The sequence below is a fragment of the Oncorhynchus nerka genome, linkage group LG18 (assembly GCF_034236695.1).
Source record: "Oncorhynchus nerka isolate Pitt River linkage group LG18, Oner_Uvic_2.0, whole genome shotgun sequence".
Lineage (NCBI taxonomy): Eukaryota > Metazoa > Chordata > Actinopteri > Salmoniformes > Salmonidae > Oncorhynchus > Oncorhynchus nerka.
In genome coordinates, this window is record NC_088413.1 from 76,608,507 (window position 1) to 76,630,337 (window position 21,831).

Here is a 21,831-nt window from a genome sequence, read left to right on the forward strand (position 1 = left end):
GGCACATTTTTCACCTTGTCGGCTCAGGAATTCGAACCAGCGACTTTTAGCTCCTGGCCCAACGCTCTAACCGCTAGGCTACCTGCTACTCTTACAGAGACTAGTAGTTCTGGTATGAGATGGGTGGTTATTCATCCTGAAACAAGGGAAGCCTGTTGGATGAGATGACAACTTGGTTGGATGCGTGGTTCTTCATCCTGCAACAAGTGATGAGATGACAACTTACACCAAATATATACGGTAATGACAAACTACAAAATGTAGCTTTGATCAGAATCCACGTCTCTAGAGGAAGTAGTTGTGTTTACAATCAGCCGGAGTCATTCACTTCCTCCGGGATGCTGGCCTTCCAGGCAGAGTTACAAAGAAAAAGCCATATCTCAGACTGGCCAATAAAACAAAAGATTAAGATGGGCAAAAGAACGCAGACACTGGACAGAGGAACTCTGCCTAGAAGACCAGCATCCCGGAGTCGCCTATTCACTGTTGACGTTGAGACTGGACAGAGGAACTCTGCCTAGAAGGCCAGCATCCCGGAGTCGCCTATTCACTGTTGACGTTGAGACTGGACAGAGGAACTCTACCTAGAAGGCCAGCATCCCGGAGTCACCTCTTCACTGTTGACGTTGAGAATGGACAGAGGAACTCTGCCTAGAAGGCCAGCATCCTGGAGTCGCCTCTTCACTGTTGACTTTGAGACTGGTGTTTTGCAGACACTATTTAATGAGGCTGCCAGTTGAGAAATTGTGAAGTGTCTGTTTCTCAAACTAGACACTAATGTACTTGTCCTCTTGCTCAGTTGTGCACAGGGGCCTCCCACTCTTTCTATTCTGGTTAGAGACCGTTTGAGCTGTTCTGTGAAGGGAGTAGTACACAGCGTTGTACAAGATCTTCAGTTTCTTGGCAATTTCTCGCATCGAATGGCCTTCATTTCTCAGAACAAGAATAGACTGATGAAGAAAGTTCTTTGTTTCTGGTCATTTTGCGCCTGTAAATCGAACCCACAAATGCTAATGCTCAAGATACTCAACTAGTCTAAAAGAAGGCCAGTTTTATAACAGTTTTCAGCTGTGCTAACATAATTGCAAAATGGTTTTCTAATGCTCAATTAGCCACTTTAAAATGATAAACTTGGATTAGCTAACACAACGTGCCATTGGAACACAGGGAGGATGGTTGCTGATAATGGGCCTCTGTACACCTATGTAGATATTCCATAAAATAAATGTTAAAATCAACCCTTTCCAGCTACAATAGTCATTTACAACAATGTCTACACCATTTCTGATCAATTTTATGTTATTAACTGAACAATTCTCTTTCTTTCAAAAACAAGGACATTTATGACTCAACTTTTGAACGGTAGTGTCTTTTTTTATTTTAAAATGCAGTGATTCCACATCTGTAGCTGAATTCTTTTAAAAATGTTCATATAGGGCCGGCATAAAATACACATTTAAAAAAAAGAAGTGCAGAACATGAAGCCTGGGTGCCAGTCTATTTCTGCTAGCATGTTTGGCATATGACAGCGAGTGGCATGACAGCAGGCTACAGAACATGTATAATTAAATCAGGTTCCAAATGGGTCAAAACAGATTTCAGTCCTTCAAAATTATAAAATAAATCTATAAAATCTAATCTATAAAAAAAATATATATATGAAAATAGAACAATGAGGCAAATAATTCTACTAAAAACAACCTTGTTAGATTTAAGCTCTACCTTTTATTGGCATTCTTTAGTGTGGCAGTAGGACAGGTGGGAAATAATTTAGCCTTAGCTTAGTCAAATCATCGTTGTTAACAGTTGAAAATAAATTTTAAAAAGTTAAAGACTGCGTTCTGAATAGACTGAATACAGTCGAGCTTGTAGGTGAAATGAGTCCTGTAACTTATCATTACGTTGTGGAGCTAATCGTTGTTACATCGTGTAGTTTAAATCATTACATAGTCTCCTTTTTTTATGCAGACTACAGCGTCTCCACTGTGATGAATAACTCACCTTAATTAACTACACATTTTTTTTAAATCAAGTAAGTCATACTGAGACCAAGGTGTCTTTTACAGATGAGCCCAGAACTACAGAAAATACAAAACAATGCGAACAGAAAGAAAAACATGGTCATAACAGAAAACACACATTCATCAGTAATAAAAAGGTCCTCAACAAACAGCTTTATGCATTTCCAGAGGCTTCAAAACATCACATTTTCTAACATCTTGAAGATTGATCCACAAATACCGTGCAAAAGAAATAAAATTTGGTAGAAAGCTGTATAGACTAAAGGAATGCCCAGAGTTAACCATCCCGGAGACTGGGTTTAGTAACTCTGTAGGTCTTAAGGTTAGTAATTGTGTTTGGCACAGTGGGACTTTTTTGTAAAAAAAAAAAAAATGGGACTTTACAAAATTAAAACATAGCAATGTATCAACCTACGTGACATCAAAGAGGACCAACCAACTTTCTGGTAGAGAACGCAGTGATGAGTATTAAACCGGTCGCCCGTAATAAAGCAATGTGCTAACATAGATGCAGTTTAAGGGCTTTAATGAAGTGGCAGCTGTGTTCATATAGGAGGATGTTGCCATAGTCTAGGACCGGTAGGAACGTCAACTGAATGATGTCTAACTATTTAGTGAAAGGCACGACCTACTTATCAAAAATATATTCTCAGCTAAACTTTCAATATGCTTTATATTGAAAGACAGATTTTCACTTATCCAGATGCCCCAATATTTGTAAGCAGAGACACAATCAATATGGGCACCATCCAAAGTACATATGATTTAAATCAATTATTTGCATGCACTCTATAGAAGAACATACAGTATACTTTGTTTGACCTACATTCAATGCTAATTTCAGGTCAATAAAATGTTCCTGTAGTTCAGATACAGCCTCGTCAACCATGGGAGCAATAGCATTGAAAACAACATGGTAGCAAAGTAGAAGTCCATATCGAGTACCTTCAGAAAGTATTCTTACCCTATGACTTATTCCACATTTTGTTAAAGCATTTTTTAAATGGATTTAATATATTTTCCCCACAATGCCCCATAAATGTGAAAGGTGAAAACATGGCTTTGGAAATGCAAGCAACTTTACTGAAAAATGATATACAAAAATATCAAATTACGTAAAATATTTCACACCCGAGTCAATACTTTGTATTAGTACCTTTGGCAGCAATTACAACGGACTCCTTCTGTGTAAGTCCACCCCTGGATTGTTCAACATTTGCCTCAACACTCTTCAAGCTCTTGTCAAATTGGTTGTTGAGCATTGCATGACGATTTTTCAGATCTTGTCAGATTGAAGTCAAAACAAACGCGGCCACTCAGGAATTTTCACGCCTTCTTGGTAAGCAACTCCAGTGTATATTTGACCTTGTGTTTTAGGTTATTGTCCTGCTAAAAGGTGAATTAATCTGCCAGTGTCTGTTGGAAAGCAGACTGAACCAGGTTGTCATAAAGGGTTTTGCTTAGCTCCATTCCGTATATCTATTTTTTTATCCTGAAAAACTCCCGTCCTTAACAATTACAAGCATACCCATAACATGATACAGCCACCACTATGCTTGGAGAGTGGTCCTCAGTAATGTGTCGTATTGAAAAACGTGACTGAAAATGTTAGTTGCTTTGCCACATTTTTGAAAGTATTTCTAGAGTGCATTGTTGCAAACAGGATGCATGTTTCGGAATATTTTTTATTCTGTACAGGATTCCTTCCTTTTACTGTCATTTAGGTTAGTATTGTGGAGTAACTACAATGTTGATCCATCTTCAGTTCTGCTATTACAGCCACTAAACTGTGTAACTGTTTTAAAGTCACCGTTGACCTCATGGTGAAATCCCAGAGCGGTTCTCTTCCTCTCCGGCAACTGATCTAGGAAGGACACCTACCACTTCATAGTGACTGGGTGTACTGATACTTCACCATGCTCAAAGGAATACTCAAAATGTCTGCTTTTTTTCCCATCCATCAATAGATCAACCTCCCTGGTCTTCGTAGTTGAATTGGTGTTTGAAATTCACTGCTCGACAAAGGGACCTTAGAGATAATTGTATGTGGGGGGGAAGAGAGAGACGAGGCAGTCATTCCAAAAACAGGTTAAACACTATTATTATTGCACACAATGTGAGTCCATGCAAACTTTAGCACATTTTTCATCCTGAACTTATTTAGACTTGCCATAACAAAAAGGGGGTTGAATATGATTGACTCAAGACATTTCAGCTTTTCAAGTTTAATGACTGTAAAATGTTTACCAAAGCATAATTCCACTGACATGGAGCCAGTGTCAAAAAGTCTCAATTTAATCAATTAAAAAAAATCAGGCTGTAACACAAAATGTGGAAAAAGTCAAGGAGCGGGACTTTGAAGGAACTGGATGGTAGCAGTACAGTGATTCTTTCCTTGGCCATGTTCAGTCTCCCTCCATTTTTTGTTACCCCTTTTTGTCCCCAATTGGTAGTTAGTCTTGTCTCATCGCTGCAACTCCCGTACAGACTCAGGAGAGGTGAAGGTCGAGAGCCGCACTGCTTCTCTACCCAGAAGTCAGTCGCACCATCGGAGGAAACACCGTACACCAGGCAACCGTGTCAGCATGCACTACGCCCGGCCCGCCACAGCAGTCGCTAGGGCACGATGGTACAAGGATATCCCTGCCGGCTAAACCCCCCCTAACCCGGACGACGCTTGGCCAAGGGGTCTCCCGGTCGCGACAGAGCCTGGACTCGAAACCCAGAATATCTAGTAGCACAGTAGCACTGCGATGCAGTACCTTAGACCACTGCGCCACTCAGGAGGCAGTCTGCTTTTTTTCTATATCCCTTTGTGTTGTTTGACCTTGTGCCTATTTAAGCTTGTCAATTGAGTGAAGTTCTTCCCACAGTCAGAGCATTGGTATGGCTTCTCACCAGTATGTACTCTCCTGTGTACCTTTAGTCTTTGTACATTTACAAAACTCTTTTCGCATTCAGAACAGGCGTGAGGTTTCTCTCTCACGGTGTGAGTTTTCTGGTGCTTTCGACAGGTTCCCGCGAGCGTGAAACGCTTCTCACAGACGGGGCATTGATAAGGCTTATCGCCACTATGACTGCGCATGTGGCCTTTTAGCTCACAGCTCGACGAAAAACCTTTCCCGCAAATAATGCAGTTGAAAGGCCACTTCCCTGTATGCGTTGATGATTGATGGTGTTTAAGGGAATCTACCCGGATGAAACATTGATCACAGTCGGGACATTGGTACGGTTTCTCTCCAGTATGTGTTCGCTGATGTATCTTCAAGCCACATGTATTGGAATACTGTTTCCCACACTCAGAGCAGACAAAGGGCTTTTCCCCAGTGTGCATTCGCTGGTGGACTATGAGTTGGTGTCGGTAACCAAAACACTTTCCACAGTCAGAGCAAAGGTAAGGTTTTTCTCCCCTGTGCGTTATACTCCGATGTTTTTGTAAGAGGTTGGAAAGACAATAACTTTTATCACATTCAGAACATTGATATGGTTTCTCTCCGGTATGTCTCGACATATGAACTTTCAACTGAAATGATCTTGAGAACTTCTTGTCACATTGCTCACATTGGAAAGATTTGTGTCCCAGATGTAAGAGCTTGTGTTGATTTAAGCATCCCGCGGAGGAGAAATTTCGCCCACAGTCAGAGCAGTGATGAGGCTTCTCTCCTCTGTGAATCCTTTCATGTGCTTTTAAGTCCTCTTCGATAAGGAAGGTTAGACCACAGTCAGAGCAGAGGTGAGGCTTCTCTCCAGTGTGCTCTTGCATGTGTCTCTTGAATTGTAACGCATAAAGGAAATATGAATTACAATCGGCACAATGGTAAGTTTGCTCTCCAGTGTGCGAGTACATATGTATCTTAAGTTGTAATTGTCTTGAGAAACTCTTCTCACAATGAGAGCACTGGTACGGTTTCTTGCCCGCATGTACTGCCAAGTGTTGTTGAAGATTAGATTTCCTGTAGAAACTCTTCTCACAGATGAGGCACTGGTGAGGCTTTTCCCCCGTGTGTATTTTCTGGTGCCTAGTAAGACTGCGTAGTTGAGCAAAGCTCTTTCCACAGTCAGAACAAATACAAGGCCTTTCTATATGCGATTTTGCCTGATGATCTTTTAATCTTCTGGAAGTCGGATAACTTACCAGGGTACGAGAAGTTATCTCGCAAGCATGTAAAAGCAAGTGTTCTTTAAGATACGATTGTTTTGAGAAACCCTTCTCACAGTGAGGACACATATGAGGGTGAGGGTTCTCTACAGAATGTTCCTGCAGGCGTTGATTAATATTTAAACTTTTTTCAACGGCATGTATTTCCTGACATTGTTCTCCTACATTTCTGGTACTTGGTGATCCATCAGAATCAGTATGAGTCATCATATGTTCTGTCAATCCATCTGAAGTACTGTACCTCTTCTCACATTGCAGACAGTGGAAAGGTTTCTCTCCCATGTGTAACTGCATGTGTTCCTTTAAAGTTTCCTCAGCGGAGAACCTTTGATCACAGTCGGGGCAGTGGTGGAACATCCCTACCTCATGAATTAACAGGTGGTATTTAAGATGGGGCTTGGTTTTAAAACTCTTCTTACATTGACCACATTGGTACGGTCGCTCCCCAGTGTGCGTCATCGTATGAACTTTTAGTTGATCTGAATTGGTGTACCCTTTGTCACATTGCGTGCAACGGAAAGGCTTAATCCCTAAATGTGTCCGCTTGTGTTTAGTTAAATACCGCGCTGTAGAAAATGTTTGCCCACAGTCAGAACAGGGGTGAAGCTTCTCTGTGTGAATCGTCTCATGTGCTTTTAAATCCTCTTCTATAAAGAAACAAAGATCACATTTGGAGCAGAGGTGAGGCTTCTCTCCAGTGTGCTCTTGCTTATGTCTCTTAAATTGTAACGCATTAACGAAATATGAATTACAATCTGAACAACGGTAAGGCGTCTCTCCAGTGTGTGTGTACAGCTGTTGAGTATGGTCTGATGCTGTGCAAGTCTTCTCACGGTTAGGGTATTGATACAATTTCTCTCCAGAATGTACTAACACGTGATCAGGATCCAAACTTTTTACTACAGCACGTGATACTTCCTGACATTGTTTTTCACAGTCAGGGCATTGGTTAGGTCTCACACCAGAGCATATAACCATATGATCTTTCAACTGATCTGATCTAGTGTACTTCTTACTACACTCTAGGCAGTGGAAGGGTTTCTCTCCTGAATGGAACGACGGCATGCGTTTCCTGATACATCCCGTCGAAGAGAAACTTCTCCCGCAGTCAGAGCAGTTCTGACACTTCTCTTTAGGATGGACTGTCTTGGGTTTTGTCTTCGACAATGTCCCAGTAGAGACACTTCCTTCGCTACCCGAACAGTGGGGAGGCGTCTCTCCAGAGTGCAGGTGCCGTTTAAGACGCGATTGTTTTGTGGAGCTCTTCTCACGTTGAGATCTCTTTTTGGGGGGTTTTGAGGACTCTTTTTGGAGTCTTGAGCTCTTTCCTGTACGAATGACAACAGAGAAAAAAACATGTCAGCTGCTGAAACAAGTTACACCATATCAATTGAACACAGTTGGCATTTTAGCAGTAGATATTAAAATATTTTGGGGGTGGCAGGTAGCCTAGTGTTTAGAGCGTTGGACTAGTAGCCGAACGGTTGCAGGATCGAATCCCCGAGCTGACAAGGTAAAAATATGTCGTTCTGCCCCTGAACAAGGCAGTTAAACTCACTGTTCCTAGGCAGTCATTGAAAATAAGAATTTGTTCTTAACCGACTTGCCTAGTTAAATAAAGGACAAATAAGTGTTAAAAAGTTATACCATATCAATTGTTGAACACAGTTGGCATTTTAGCAGTAGATGTAAAACATAAAAATAAAAGAGTCATTAAACAGAATAAAACAGCATAAATACTACTTGTATTAAGTATTTTGGGGACCCCACAGACTGTTCTCCTATATCTAGGAATCAATAACTTTAGTATAGGATATGTTGTAGAGCATGTGTTTTCCCAACTCCTCTGTAGTTGCCTTCCAGCGATTGGACAAGACACCCAAGGATTCAGGGTCAAATACATAATTTATTAAAAAAAAAATATTTAAAAAACTGAAAACATGCCCTAAACACATTCAATGCACCCTGTTCTGTTCATACCATCATCAGCAAAGACAGAAATCATCTCCTCCTCCTCTTCTACTTTGATGTTGACTCTCTGGCCCGGCATAAACCTGCAGTCCTCCAGCAGCACCGTTAACCTCTTTAGAGTCTGCCAAGACGCCATCTCTGGGGCCTGCTGCCCACCGTCACAACCAGGACCCAGTGACTCTGTACATTTGGTCTCAGACTTGAAAGAAAGAGGCGAGTTGGGTTAATCTTCACTGTTCTAAAAAAAACAACCACCACACACAACCGAAGGGGAACTCAATTTTAAGCAGGTTAGCAGCAAGGTAGCAGTCGGTTGTTAACTTCTCTAGGGTAGGGGGCAGCATTTGGATGAAAAGCACGTCTAAATTCAACTGCCTTCTACTCAGGCCCAGAAGAAAGGATATGCATATAATTAGTAGATTTGGATAGAAACCACTAAAGTTACCATTACTGTTAAAATGTCTGAGTATAACAGAACTGATTTGGCAGGCGAAAACCTGAGAAAAATCCATTCTGGATTTCTGTTGTAGTTCTATTCAATGCCATTACAGTATCCATTGACTTAGGACTGAAATTGCAGTTCCTATGCCTTCCACTAGATGTCAGTCTTTAGAAATTGTTTCAGGCTTGTATTCTGAAAAATGAGGGAGTAAGAGCAGTCTGAATGAGTGGACCCTGCCGTGTCACAGAGCTTGTTCATGCACGCGACCGAGAGTGCGCCTTTGTTTACCTTTTATATTGACAACGTTATTGTCCGGTTGAAATATTATAGATTATTTAGGCAAAAAAAACAACCTGAGGATTGAATATAAACATCGTTTGACATGTTTCTATGAACTTTACGGATACAATTTTGATTTTTTTTGTCTGTGTTGTGACTGTTTGAGCCTGTGGATTACTGAAGAAAACGCAAACAAAACAGAGGTTTTCGGATATAAAGAGACTTTATCGAACAAAAGGAACATTTATTGAATAAATTAATGTCTTCTGAGTGCAAACATATGAAGATCATCAAAGTGATTAACTTTCTATTTCTGGCTTGTGTAACTCTTCTACTTGGCTGGTTACTGTTTGCAATGACGTCTGCTGGGCTATGTTCTCAAATAATTGTATGGTAAGCTTTCGCATACCGTGGTTGGATTCACAAGAAGTTCATCTTTAAACCTCTGTAAAACAGTTGTATCTTTTCTGAATATTTATAATGAGTATCTCACTGGATGTTGGCCAGGTGGGACGTCCCACATACCCTAGAGAGGTTAAGCAGCGAGTTAGCAGTCGGTTGTTAAGCAGCGAGTTAGCAGTCGGTTGTTAAGCAGCGAGTTAGCAGTCGGTTGTTAAGCAGCGAGTTAGCAGTCGGTTGTTAAGCAGCGAGTTAGCAGTCGGTTGTTAAGCAGCGAGTTAGCAGTCGGTTGTTAAGCAGCGAGTTAGCAGTCGGTTGTTAAGCAGCGAGTTAGCAGTCGGTTGTTAAGCAGCGAGTTAGCAGTCGGTTGTTAAGCAGCGAGTTAGCAGTCGGTTGTTAAGCAGCGAGTTAGCAGTCGGTTGTTAAGCAGCGAGGTAGCAGTCGGTTGTTAACCTCTTGCTTCTACTCGGGACGCTTGCGTCCCAACTAGAGCTCTGGAAATGCAAATGCGCTACGCTAAATGCTAATAGTATTAGTTAAAACTCAAAAGTTCATTAAAATACACATGCAGGGTATCGAATTAAAGCTACACTCGTTGTGAATCCAGGCAACAAGTCAGATTTTTAAAATGCTTTTCGGCAAAAGCATGAGAAGCTATTATCTGATAGCATGTAACACCCCAAAAGACCCGCAGGGGACGTAAACAAAATAATTAGCATTTCGGCGTTACACAAACCGCACAATAAAATAGAAAACATTCATTACCTTTCACCATCTTCTTTGTTGGCACTCCTAGATGTCCCATAAACACTATTTGGGTCTTTATTTGATTAAATCGGTCCATATAAAGCCTAGATATCGCAAGCGTCCCAAGTAGAAGCAAGAGGTTAAGCAGTAGGAGTCGGTTGTTAAGCAGGTTAGCAGCAAGGTAGCAGTCGGTTGTTAAGCAGGTTAGCAGCAAGGTAACAGACGGTTGTTAAGCAGCAAGGTAGCAGTCGGTTGTTAAGCAGGTTAGCAGCAAGGTAGGAGTCGGTTGTCACTATTTTCCTCACCCTGTTTGTTAGTGTGTGAAATTGTGAGTGAACAAATTCACTTATATGGTAAAACAGAGACACTGGCTCTATGTTCCAGTTCCCTTTAACAGTCCTGATGTGCTAGGACCTACGCTGCAGAGGCCCAGTTAACCTTCCTGATTCAGATCTAGCCGTTCATGCATGTTCAAGTCTTCATAAACGGAATACTCACCCCCCTCACTCGCACTCCCTGCTGTGGTATAATGAGCCAGTGTGGAACTGGCTCTGCCTCCAGCTTCCTGCTGGGAAACCAACCCCCTCCCTCTTCATTCTGTTCTCCACGGCAGCATGCTTGTGAGCTGCCCGCTGTCGCTGATTGGCTGGGAATCGTGGGGACAACGCTAGCCTCTTCCTCTATTCCGGTGATGTCTTCTTTCAGTTGTAGTAACCGAGACATTCCTTGTTCCTCGGATTCTGTTAAATCAGCACCCTCACAATATTCCTCCAGTATTTTATGACGCAGTGAACGTCTACTCTCTCCTTTGACTTCAGACCCATCTCGGCCACATATTCCACACCGCTCGCATAGATAACGTAAATTATCCTCGGTTAAAGTCCATAAACTCAGTGCTATGTCATCCAACAATGTTTCCCTCTCTGGACTCATTTTCTCACGTGGTAAACAAGGCAATAGTCAGTTTGGTAAATGATGACTCTTCAAAATTTCTCACAATCCCCAATTAGCACTCAGCAGGCAGGCGGCCCGCCAAAGCTTTTAGATGCAAATCAACTCGCCACAGATATAAAAACTTGTCTTCTCTAGCTTTTCTTCTGCTCCTGTGCTCACATGAAGATCAGTCAAAGTGCTGTTTCCAGCATCAAAGGAGAAGAGCAGGGTGAGTATGTCCCACTGTCCTTAAAATTAGAACACACACACACAAAGAAAACTCAATGTAAGCCAACTGAGTTTATAAAAAAGGTAGTCAGTACACTCAAACATTCACTATTATACTGATTAGCAACATGATCGCACGAGGTAAGTCTCCTACAATTATATTTTATTCTTAATTCTGCTATCCCTCGACGTATTCAATTTTGGGTTGAAAGGGTACATTCTAATGTGCATTCCATCTAATGCGGGCCACCAGTCAGACTTTACAATGGGGAAATGAAATGCATCTCATTTTCACCATACCCAGACATCTCAGCAGGCAGGCGCCCCTCCAAAGTGATTCTGGCGGTGCGACAGCAGACTTGCTTATACTGGCGGGGCTTTCAAATGCAAATCAACCCGCCAGAGATAGAAATCACTTCATAAAGCCATTTCATTTTCACCATAATCTAGGTTGATAAGCCATCTAGGTTGATAGTAAGGATGCACGATATATCGGCGAACATATCAGAAATCGGACAATATCATCTGCCAACATTGGTATCGGCCCGATGTCTAGTTTAACATGTGCAAAACCGATGTCAAAGCTGACGTGCAAACCTATATCACGTAGGTACATGACGCCATGTAAAATGTTGCGCTACACGTGCAACACAGCATTCCTAACCTAGCCCACAATGTCTGCTGTGTGGATCGAGCAGTCATTTGAAAGAGAAAGAACATTTTCAGCGAGACAACTCAAAGGCGAAATCCATTAAAACGCAGAGATAGAACTCATTGCCCTTGACAATCAACCGTTCTCTGTCGTGGGTGATGTTGGCTTTCACCGACTGGTCGAGCATCGGTACACACAAAAAAAATATCAGAAAATTTTCCATGGGTAGTTAAGGGAATTTGGCTTAACTTCTTTGAGCTTGTGGGGCAGTATTTTGACATCTGGATGACAAGCATGCCCAAAGTAAACTGCCTGTTTGGTACTCAGGCCCAGAAGCTAGGATATGCATATAATTGGTAGATTTGGATAGAAAACACTAAAGTTTCCAAAACTGTTAAAATAATGTCTGTAAGTATAACAGAACTGATATGGCAGGCAAAAACCTGAGGAAAATCCATCCAGGAAGTGGGATTTTTTTATGTGTGTGGATTTCAATTGAATACCTATTGAGTATCTAATGGGTTAGGACCCATATTGCAGTTCCTATGGCTTCCACTAGATGTCAGTCTTTAGACATTGTTTCAGGCTTGTTTTCTGTCAAGGGACTGTAGAATCATGCAGTGCTGATTTGCACACGTGACTGTGTGCATGCCCTTCATTCTTTTTCCATTCTATTGGACACGCTATTGTCCGGTTGAAATATGATAAGATTCGACAATTGACAACCTGAGGATTAATTATAAACATGTCAAACGAACTTTACCGGTACTATTAGGATGTTTTGACCGCCTTTGAGCCAGTGGATAACTGAACAAAACGCACCAACAAAACTGAGTTTTTGGGATATAAAAGAGGGACTTTATCGAACAAAACAAACATTTATTGTGTAGCTGGGACTCTTGTGACTGCAACCAGATGATCTTCAAAGGTAGGTGATTCATTTTATCCCCATTTCTGACTTCCGTGACTCCTCTACTTGGTTGGAAAATGTTTGTATGCTTTTGTAAGCGGGGCGCTGTCCTCAGATAATCGCATGGTATGTTTTCGCCGTAAAGCCTTTTTGAAATCTGACAAAGCGTCTGGATTAACAAGAAGTTAATCTTTAAGCCGATGTATAACACTTGTATTTTTATTATGTTTTATTATGACTATCTGTATTTTGAGCTCTGCAATTTCACCTGACGTTGTCGAGAGAAGTTGCGCAAGAAAAGTTAAATTCATAAAAAAGTTTGCTTATAATGGTGAACCTTTTTTGTGGGATACACAAGGCAATTCTAGGTCTTGTGGCATATTTTGGTTAAACTATCCCCAATTCAATGGAATTGCAACCCTCTGCATTCTTCCATCACATGTACAGCTGATTCAAGATCTTTCACACTAATGAGATGCTATAGAGCCCACACTACATGCTTTGTGGTAAGTTTTAATTACAATATTGGGTGGGATTAAAAATATTTTATATGGACTATGTTTTGTTAACTAGTAAATAGTAGCCTACAGCAGTGTGTTTAAATCATTTCTAACTTGTTAACAATTTCAGCAAGTTAGTTTTTGCTACCATGTGGCTTTTAGCTTGCTTGAACCTGCTAACTGAGTGTTAATTCACCTGTTTCCATACATGTTTCATTTTAAAACATTTATCTTACAAAAGGAGTTGTTTAATCTAACTGCTTAACTATTTCTGTACATGGAATTCTATACATTTTTTTCTCATCTTTAAAGAAAAATGCCACGGGCACTATCTGATGTGTGGAGACATTTCACTGCAGCTAATGTAGAAGGAAAAGCGGTTTACATTTGCAAATACTGTGCCAAATCATGCGTGAAGAATGCAACAAATATGCAGAATCTGGCAAAGTGCATAAAGTTCCGCTCACGACAAGCAACCTCTGTCCCTCTACTTCTATTCGAGGTGAAAATGATTAATCAGACACCTTATCGATAGCAACAAGCTCATGGTCCTCCTGGAATCAGAAGGTTTTTTGACTCAATGGAGGAAAGTAGTCAGAAATGCTGATGAATGTCTTGCTCGAGCTGTGTATGCAACTGGTTCACCTCTGATGCTCACAGGCAATGTGTATTGGAAGAGATTTCTGAATGTTCTTCGCCCAGCATACACCCCGCCAACCAGACATGCTTTATCTACTCATTTGCTGGATGCAGAGTTCAAGTGAAGGTCAAGCAAATCATAGAGAAGGCAGACTGTATTGCAATCATCTCTGATGGGTGGTCAAATGTTTGTGGGCAAGGAATAATTAACTACATCATCTCCACCACTCAACCAGGATTCTACAAGAGCACAGACAAGGGACAACAGACACAGGTCTCTACATTACAGATAAGCTGAAGGCAGTCAATGACCTTGGACCACAGAAGGTATTCGCACTGGTGATAGACAATGCTGCGAACATGAAGGCTGCTTGGTCTAAAGTGGAGGAGTCCTACCCTCACATCACACCCATTGGCTGTGCTGCTCATGGATTGAATCTGCTCCTCAAGGACATCATGGCACTGAAAACAATGGATACCCTCTACAAGAGAGGCAAGGAAATGGTTAGGTATGTGAAGGGTCATCAAGTTATCGCAGCAATCTACCTCACCAAGCAAAGTGAGAAGAATAAGAGCACCACATTCACATTGAAGCTGCCCAGCAACACCCATTGGGGTGGTGTTGATATCATGTTTGACAGTCTCCTGGAGGGGAAGGAGTCTCTCCAAGAAATGGCCATATATATACATCAATACATCAAAAAGCATGAAGACTTCTGCCTGAAGCCCATACACGCTGCAGCGTACATGTTGGACCCCAAGTATGCTGGCAAGAGCATCCTGTCTGGTGCAGAGATCAACAAGGCCTATGGCGTCATCACTACCATGTCTCACCACCTTGGCCTGGATGAGGGCAAGGTTCTTGGCAGTCTGGCGAAGTACACTTCCAAGCAAAGGCTTTGGGATGGAGATGCAATATGGCAGTCGTGCCAACATATCTCATCAGCCACCTGGTGGAAGGGACTTTGTGGATCTGAGGCTCTTTCCCCTGTTGCCTTCATCATCCTCCAAATCCCACCAACATCAGCCGCCTCAGAGCGCAACTGGTCCTTGATTGGGAACACACACACACACCAAAGCATGCAACAGGCCGACCAATACAAGGGTTGAAAAATCGGTGGCCATTCGGGCAAATTTGAGGCTTTTTGAGCCTGACAAAGAGACATCTTCAACAAGGTTGGTAAGTGACAGTGAAGATGAGGCCTCAGAGTCTGATGTTCAAGAGGTGGACATTGAGGAGGTCTAGGGAGAATACATGGAAACCTGAGAGGAAGACAACCAAAGCTTTAGTTTCTTGATCATCATTTTACAGATGTACGTTGAAAATGTTTTTGGGAGATGCGATAGATCATTGGGGATCATTCAATATTCCCTTTCTTTTGCTGTTCAGTGAAATCATGTGAACAGTCGATTCGTTTAATTAAAGTTCAATGCGTAACTAAATAGTTTATTTCTATTTAATAATTTGTCAATTATGTCTACTTATGACAAGGTAAAAGATTTATGTTTGTCTCCATATGATATGGGAAATATATCCAAAGCTAAATACATTACATTTAAATGGTATTAATATTAAAAATTTGCTTTAAATCCCATATATTCCCACAGAAATTTTCCACAAAATGTGCAACCCTAATACCAAGTGCACTACTTTTCAGATGTTGCCCTACCGAAGTTACACGGTAATAGCGTCACTGCTATTAGCCTCACGACTGACATTTGGACAAGCAATATCAGCCCCACGAGCATTCTGAGTCTGATAGCACAGTGGGTCATCGAGGATTTTGTACTTAGGATAGTCGTATTGCTCATGAATATGCTGGTTGTCATACCGCTGATGCCATTTCAATGGCATTTGAGAACATGTTTGAAACATGAACACATTCCGAACGCCATTCAAACAACTGACTTGAGAAATAGGCTCATCAACTGTGTCTGCAGCAGACGTGATACTCTCCGTCATGGCATTGAAACGCCTGCTCAACAAAACCACCGACGCAGACAGTGAACAAGCGATTCGGTGACATTCTCCCTTTACTGTGTCGCCACCATGCAAGTACCTCTACTTCGATGCAGACAAGAAACCGGGTTTACGTGAAATGTTACCTACACAGCTGGACAAGATGGAAATGGACACAGTGACAGTGCGCACCGATGAAGAGAGGCCACGGACAGAGAGCTGAAAGTTCACTGCTTGACATGATGAAATCCTGGATGAGAATGAAACGACTGAACAACAAAAAACAGCACAGCAAATAAGTGAAAGAAATTGATTTTGATTATGTTCTACTGGTAATGGGGACATACGTCAATGTCAACAAAATAACGTTTGGTCAGTGTGGTTGTAACCTTTATTTAACAAATTTGTATTTACAATGATGGCCTCCCCCTGGCCCAAACCCAGATGACGCTGGGACAATTGTGCACCACCCTATGGGACTCCCAATCCCAGCCAGATGTGATACAGCCTGGTGCTTTTGGTGACAAGCCGAATTTCTTCAGCCTCCTGAGGTTGAAGAGGCGCTGCTGCGCCTTCTTCACGATGCTGTCTGTGTGGGTGGACCAATTCAGTTTGTCTGTGATGTGTACGCCGAGGAACTTAAAACTTACTACCCTCTCCACTACTGTTCCATCGATGTGGATAGGGGGGTGTTCCCTCTGCTGTTTCCTGAAGTCCACAATCATCTCCTTAGTTTTGTTGACGTTGTGTGTGAGGTTATTTTCCTGACACCACACTCCGAGGGCCCTCACCTCCTCCCTGTAGGCCGTCTCGTCGTTGTTGGTAATCAAGCCTACCACTGTTGTGTCGTCCGCAAACTTGATGATTGAGTTGGAGGCGTGCGTGGCCACGCAGTCGTGGGTGAACAGGGAGTACAGGAGAGGGCTCAGAACGCACCCTTGTGGGGCCCCAGTGTTGAGGATCAGCGGGGTGGAGATGTTGTTGCCTACCCTCACCACCTGGGGGCGGCCCGTCAGGAAGTCCAGTACCCAGTTGCACAGGGCGGGGTCGATACCCAGGGTCTCCAGCTTGATGACGAGCTTGGAGGGCACTATGGTGTTAAATGCCAGACTGGGATAGGGATTGATTGAATATGTCCGTAAACACACCAGCCAGCTGGTCTGCGCATGCTCTGAGGGCGCGGCTTGGGATGCCGTCTGGGCCTGCAGCCTTGCGAGGGTTGACACGTCTAAATGTTTTCCTCACGTCGGCTGCAGTGAAGGAGAGTCCGCATGTTTTAGTTGCGGGCAGTGTCAGTGGCACTGTATTGTCCTCAAAGCGGGCAAAAAAGTTATTTAGTCTGCCTGGGAGCAAGACATCCTGGTCTGTGACGGTGCTGGTTTTCTTTTTGTAATCCGTGATTGACTGTAGACCCTGCCACATACCTCGTGTCTGAGCCGTTGAATTGAGATTCTACTTTGTCTCTATACTGACGCTTAGCTTGTTTGATTGCCTTGCGGAGGTAATAGTTACACTGTTTGTATTCGGTCATGTTTCCAGTCACCTTGCCCTGATTAAAAGCAGTGGTTCGCGCTTTCAGTTTCACGCGAATGCTGCCATCAATCCACGGTTTCTGGTTTGGGAATGTTTTAATCGTTGCTATGGGGACATCTTCAACGCACATTCTAATGAACTCGCACACCGAATCAGCGTATTCGTCAATGTTGTCGTCTGACGCAATACGGAACATATCCCAGTCCACGTGATGGAAGCAGTCTTGAAGTGTGGAATCAGATTGGTCGGACCAGCGTTGAACAGACCTCAGCGCGGGAGCTTCTTGTTTTAGTTTCTGTCTGTAGGCAGGGATCAACAAAATGGAGTCGTGGTCAGCTTTTCCGAAAGGAGGGCGGGGCAGGGCCATATGTGTCGCGGAAGTTGGAATAGCAATGATCCAAGGTTTTTCCAGCCCTGGTTGCGCAATCGATATGCTGATAAAAATTTAGGGAGTCTTGTTTTCAGATTAGCCTTGTTAAAATCCCCAGCTACAATGAATGCAGCCTCCGGATATATGGATTCTAGTTTGCAAAGAGTCAAATAAAGTTCGTTCAGAGCCATCGATGTGTCTGCTTGGGGGGAATATATACGGCTGTGATTATAATCAAAGAGAATTCCCTTGGTAGATAATGTGGTCTACATTTGATTGTGAGGAATTCTAAATCAGGTGAACAGACGGACTTGAGTTCCTGTATGTTGTTTTGGCCACACCACGTCACGTTAACCATAAAGCATACGCCCCCGCCCCTCTTCTTACCAGAAAGATGTTTGTTTCTGTCGGCGCGATGTGTGGAGAAACCAGCTGGCTGCACCGTCTCCGATAGTCTCTCCAGTGAGCCATGTTTCCGTGAAGCAAAGAACGTTACAGTCTCTGATGTCCCTCTGGAATGCTACCCTTGCTCGGATTTCATCAACCTTGTTGTCAAGAGACTGGACATTGGCGAGGAGAATGCTAGGGAGTAGTGCACGATGTGCCCGTCTCCGGAGTCTGACCAGAAGACCGCTTCGTTTTCCCCTTTTTCGAAGTCGCCGGCTGGGATCCATTCCGTTGTCCTGGGTGAAAGGCAGAACACAGGGTCCGCTTCGCGAAAGTCATATTCTTGGTCGTACTGATGGTGAGTTGACGCTGCTCTTATGTTCAGTAGTTTTTCTCGACTGTATGTAATGAAACCTAAGATGACCTGGGGTACCAATGTAAGAAATAACACGTAAAAAAAAAAAAAAAACTGCATAGTTTCCTAGGAACGCGAAGCAAGGCGGCCATCTCTGTCGGCGCCGGAAGCACATTCAAAACCGGGGGGGGGGGGGGACGCAGTCGGCATGGCTGTTGTCTTCAAGCCACATCCCACCACACCCACCAAATGTACCTCAGTCTGTTCAAGAATGTGTTGGGGAAATGTGTTGTTCTGTACCACCCGTAATGAAACGTAGCTAGGACAGCTTGCCTGCCAATGCATGCTTTACCCAACTGAAACAGTCCATCCCGAATGGCTGGAGGAAGCAAACAATGTTCCAGGCCAGCTGTGATTTACAACCTAACAGCAATATTTGTTGGACTACCAAGAAATGTATTGGTGAATTAATTATATTAATCATGAGATTTCTTTAGGTTTTTTTCAAGGATGTTTTAGTCACAATTTTATATCTAGCTAAGATGTTTGGTGCAGTATTATGTAGATGTATATGTACAATGTGTTGTCCAGGGGTGTACAGGGTGACCATTTTCATTGCATATACGCCTAAATATTTTGCTGTGCGACCTGGAATTTTTATATACAAAAGTAACGATTCTAGCATTATTCTAGCTTGATTACCTGAAATATTTTCAATTGTGCTCCTTAATGTCTTTGTGTGGCTCTACATTTTTCAACTTAGGTGCACATGTGCTCCTTGTAAAAAAAAAAATGGGAAAAAAAAGTTAGAGTAGAGCCATGTTGTCTGGCTCACTGTCTTTGTTCTGTGGTAGGATTGGATATCACGCAATCCGCAGCTGTGTATCCCATATTAGTGGGCATTTTTTTAAATCAAAACCCAACCCTTAACTAAGTCCTTATGACCTCTCCTACTCAAATATCACTTTTGGAGGATACTGACATTCCTTTACCAAAATTAACCTACTTGCAATTTCAAGTGAATTTTGACACTGAAATAAATGTTTCTCACTAATATCGATGTCACACATGCTGTTTTCAACAAGTAGGTTCTCGAGTTCAGTTCTGCTTTAATGACAGTGATCCCTTTTCTTCCCAGTGGGTGAGGCCGTTTAGGGAGTGGCATCTCTTCAACAAAGCAACACCCTGTAAGGAACAGTTGGTATTGCCTCAAATATAGACTAGTATATAGAAAAAAATATATAACAAAAATGGAAGCTATTAAAAGGGAATAATGAATAAATCACATACATAATTCTTAAAACTTAATTATTTGGTGTATCACCGTGTCATCTTCAAAATTTAAATTCATTGTGTCCACCTGTGTGGTATGTTTTGAAAAATGGCCATATAAATCAAATTCACAAAAAAAAAAGGTTGCAGAGTTTGATATGGAGAAAAATACCTTACTCGTGTTTCAAATTAACCTATCTTTGGGAAACAACTGGACTCGAGTTGTGCATCGTTCTGGTGGCTGGCGGTGGAATATAAACTACCACAATATAGCCGGCGTCACCAAAATAACATTTATTTTCAACAAAGGCTTATGTATAATCTCTAGGTACTCTACTTACCAGATGTAAAGTGACGTCTCCCTATCAAATAAACCTCAATACAATCGCACCATATACCCAAGTTCCAGAGGACTGCCATGAAATCCATCACTGTCGACACAGCAGGAATATGGTGCAGTTTAGACAGACGTTAGATTCTGAATATTTTATAGTGAGGGTCACATTTCACTTTAGGTCTGGTAGAGCTAGAGATTATACATATGCCTTTGTGGACTGGAAAGTTTTGGTTGTTGGGTGAAGCCGGCTTTATTGTGGTAGGGTTATTTTCAGGGAGTCAAACCAATACACAGACGCCCGATGTTGTCAAAGTTAAAAACTTAACCCATGGCTAGATGGTTTACTTAGGCCTTATTACGGTTCTCTGGGTGGTGGTTCCCCCGCCAGACGCAAATCACGTCTTAAAGGAAAAGGAATGTATAGCCTTGGGCGAAGGAAAAAGGAATGTATAGCCTTGGGCGAAGGAAACAACAAATAGCAAGCGGGAGGCCTTTTTTTTTTTTTTTTTTTTTTTTTTGCATACTAGGATCGAGTAGGTAACTCTATACTATGTACCTTTGTTCGTCCTGCGATGAGGCGTCGTTTTCTTTGGGTGCTGCAACCAGTCGTTTAAAAAAAAAAACTCCATTCTGTGTGACGACTTATATTCGGAGGCAAAGTATAGGACACTGCCAGAACTCATCGCTACGCCTACTGAACTACATATCATGGAGTTGAGAATTATGTTAGGGTGTATACCTTTACAGCATCATTTTAACAATAGGCCTATGTCATTTGAAGCTACATTATTTTGTTAAGACAACGTGTTCATATTTACACAAAAAAAATAAAACAATGTATAGTAAGTAGCACGTCCCCCATTTTGTTCACAAGACATGCTAACGTTAGCTAACTACTCGCTAGCGTGCATCATATCCATACCGAATAAACACATATCTAGTAGTTTTTTGCACAAACCTGTATATAGCTCGTTGAATAACTCACCATATTAACGTTAAGCATGTATGAATCTTAAATCAGTCGAACTCGTGGAAATGCTCTCATTGCCATGCTCAAATTGAACTGATCGCAAGCAAATACTCATTTCCGGTAGCAGCTGCTTCTTCTTCTTTAGAAAGAAATTAGAGTACCTCTTCTTCTATGCCTGGTATATTGGCGATCACACAATTTAATGTACATCCCGCCACATACTATGCGGGTCGGAAACAGGTTTCCCCAAAAAACTGAACTTCCAAAAAACTTTAATCAATAAATCGAACAGCTTTTCTGTTCAAAACTGGTCTGATCCATACGCATGCTCAAGGGGAACATGGGCGGGTCTTCCGGTGCCCTTGCAAGTCTTTCGATGTACAATCCTTGAGTCGCAAAAACTTTTCTGCTGCAGCCACAATACTATCTAGTTTCTTCGAGTTCTTTGAGACTTGTGCGTACAATTTATAACCGTGGCAATGAACTCAACAAAAAAAACATTTTAATATCAGTATGTGTACAGTAGATGGCGCTATATCCCCACGGATGGTATGAGACTCAATCAGAAGAGTAAGGAACATTCATTACTTTGGAGCGTTCTAAAATGTGAACGAAAAATTATTGATTAAATAATTGATAAACCTGAACCTTGTGTGATGGACGTGCGTCATTTGCAAGCATTGTGTCTGAAGCTATTATTACTTATTTATATAATAATAAAGAATTAATAATAAATTAACTGGAGCTTCACATTTACTAAAACGAGT

At 42.1% G+C, this 21,831-nt stretch overlaps 1 long non-coding RNA gene across 3 annotated transcripts; it reads right to left on the reverse strand.

The window, feature by feature from the left end:
- Positions 1–1,348: 1,348 nt before the first annotated feature.
- LOC115133263 (uncharacterized) lies at positions 1,349–21,540 on the reverse strand. 3 transcript variants are annotated; one of them, XR_010459807.1, is made up of 5 exons: positions 21,080–21,540; positions 20,651–20,793; positions 10,517–11,199; positions 8,161–8,350; positions 1,349–7,508 (listed from the first exon to the last, which is right to left on the reverse strand). It is a non-coding gene; the product is annotated as an uncharacterized LOC115133263 (long non-coding RNA). The 3 variants fall into 3 exon arrangements; XR_010459805.1 differs by lacking the exon at positions 20,651–20,793 and having other exon boundaries at positions 21,080–21,537; XR_010459806.1 differs by lacking the exon at positions 21,080–21,540 and having other exon boundaries at positions 20,651–21,066.
- Positions 21,541–21,831: the final 291 nt, after the last annotated feature.